This window comes from Rhinopithecus bieti, unplaced genomic scaffold (assembly GCF_001698545.2).
Source record: "Rhinopithecus bieti isolate Rb0 unplaced genomic scaffold, ASM169854v2 scaffold_2254, whole genome shotgun sequence".
Classification (NCBI taxonomy): domain Eukaryota; kingdom Metazoa; phylum Chordata; class Mammalia; order Primates; family Cercopithecidae; genus Rhinopithecus; species Rhinopithecus bieti.
Window position 1 is genome coordinate 4679501 of NW_016803982.1, and position 2972 is coordinate 4682472.

The window sequence follows — 2972 nt, forward strand, 5'->3', positions numbered from 1 at the left end:
GCTGGGCATGGTGGCTCACACCTGTAATCCCAGCACTTTGGGAGGCCGAGGTGGGCAGATCACTTGAGGTCAGGAGTTCGAGACCAGTCTGGTCAACATGGTGAAACCTCGTCTCTACTAAAAATACACAAATTAGCCGGGCATGGTGGTATGTGCCTGTGGTCCCAGCTACTTGGGAGGCTGAGGCAGGAGAATCACTTGAACCCTGGAAGTGGAGGTTTCAGTGAGCCGAGATTACACCACTGCACTCCAGCCTGGGTGACAGGTGATACTCTGTCTCAAATGATAATAACAATAATGCATTATGTGGCTGAATTTTGAGACCAGTTGTATCTTATTCCACCAATTAACAATCATGATTACTAAATAAAACATTTATTTTAAAACTTGTGTAAAATATACACAGAAAAGTGCACAAATAATAATAGTAAAATTGGTAAATTTTCACAAATTGAACACACCCATGTAATGGGACTCATATCAAGAAACCAAGTGTTATCAGAAGCTCTCTCATGCCTCCTTTTGCTCTTACACCCCTTTGGGTATCTGCTATCTTAATTCCTAACCCCATAGATCAGTTTTGCTTATTTTTGAACTTTATGTAAATGGACTCACACAGTATGCATTATTCTGTGTCTAGATTCTTTCCCTTGACATTATGCTTGTACGCTTGTGAGATTCACCCACAGTATTGTATGTAGTTACAGGTTGTTAATTCGTGTTTTTGTTTTGTTTTGTTTTGTTTTGTTTTTATTGTTGTTGTTGTTTTGAGATAGTGTCTTGCTTGCTCTGTTGCCCAGGCTGGAGTACAGTGGTGTGATCATGGCTCACTGCAACCTCAAACTCCTGGGCTCAAGCAGTCCTCCTTCCTCAGCCTCCCAAGTAGCTGGAGCTACAGGCATGTGCCATTAAACTCACCTAATTTTTTTTTTTTTTTTTTTTTTGAGATGGAGTCTTGCTCTGTTGCCCAGGCTGGAGTGCAATGGCACGATCTTGGCTCACTGAAACCTCTGTCTCCCAGATTCATGCCTCAGTCTCCCAAGTAGCTGGGATTACAGGTGCCTACCACTGTGTCTAGCTAACTTTTTTTTTTTTTTTTAATAGAGACAGAGTTTAACCATGTTGGCTAGGCTGGTCTCGAACTCTCGACTTCAGGTGATTTGCCTGCCTTGGTCTCCCAAAGTGCTGGGATTACAGGCATGAGCCACTGTGCCCAGCCTAATTTTTTTTTTTTTTAAACTTTTCCAGAGTCAGAGTCTCACTATGTTAAGCAAGCTGGTTCAAATTCCTGGCCTCAAGCCATCCTTCCACCTTAGCCTCCCAAAGTGCTGGGATTCAAGTGTGAGGCACTGCACCTGGCCTTTATTCTTGGTGGATATAGTTTTGTATACAGCAATGTGACTATACCATAATTTCTTTGTCCATTCTACTGGTGTGTGTGTGTGTGTGTGTGTGTGTGTGTGTGTGGTGTTTTTTTTCAGATAGGGTATCACTCTGTTGCCCTGGCTTGAGGGCAGTGGTGTGATCACAGCTCACTGTAACCTCACACTGGGCTTAAGCAGTCCTCCTGCCTCAGTCTCCTGAGTAGCTGGGACAACAGGAATACATCGCTATGCCTGGCCAATTTTTTAAATGTTTTTGTAAAGACCAGGGCTCCCTATGTTGCCCAGGCTGGTATCAAACTTCTGGATTCAAGCAACCCTCCAGCCTCAGCCTCCCAAAGTGCTGGGATTACGAGCATGGACCACCACACCTGGCCCATTCCACTGTTGAAGGAGAGTTAAGTAGCTTCCAATTCGGACTAGTCTCATAGTGCTGCTATGAATATTCTTGTGTATATCTTTTGTCAAACATAGCTGTGCATTTATCTTGAACATCTACTTAAGTGTGTAATTGGCAAGTCATGGGATATGTATAGTAGCATTAGGTAGATATCACTAATTTTCACATTGATTGTACCAATTTATATTCACAATGGTAGGGCGTAAACATTCTGGTTTTTTCATATCCTGACTAATACTCAGTATTTATTTGTCTTTTTCCATTTAGCCATTATGTTGAGTATGTAATAGTGTCACATTTGAACTTTAATTTCATTTTTATGATGTCTTATATGATTGAACATGATTTTTTATGTTTATTAGTTGTTCTTGAAATCATACTTAAAATTTTCAGGACACTTGAATTTTAAGCCTCACTTCACATTAGTAAACACACTCTTGTTAAAATTGAATGTGGGCTAGGTGCAGTGGTTCATACCTGTAATCCCAGCACTTTGGGAGGCCGAGGCAAGTGGCTCACTTGAGGTCTGGAGTTTGAGACCAGCCTGGCCAACACGGCAAAACCCCGTCGCTACTGAAAATACAAAAATTAGTTGGGTGTGGTGGCGGGTACCTGTAATCCCAGCTACTTGGGAGGCTGAGGCAGGAGAATCCCTTGCACCTAGGAAATGGAGATTGCAGTGAGCTGAGATTGCACCACTACACTCCAGCCTGGGAGACAGAGCAAGACTCCATCTCAAGAAAAAAAATGAGTGTGGATACCTTTTGTATCCTTGAGGTAATATGACCCCTGTAGAGCTTTCACTCACATCACCCAGTGTGAGTAGAATGCAATTAAAAAATGGAGTTCAGTAATTAAAACATTAATTTCAAAATAACTCAAGTTCTCATATAGCATTTCTCAGACACCATGAAAAGAAATACATAGACTACAATGATACATGACTAGGTCTCTCCTTCTCCCTCATCCAGGCCTCACCAATGTAACTGCTCTAACATCTTTTTTTTTTTTGAGATAGAGTCTTGCTCTGTCTCCAGGCTGGAGTACTACAGTGGTACAATCTTGGCTCACTGAAACCTCTGCCTCCTGAGTTCAAACGATTCTCCTCCCTCAGCCTCCCAAGTAGCTGGGACTACAGGCACACACCACCACACTCAGCTTATTTTTGTATTTTTTTTTTTTTTTTTTTT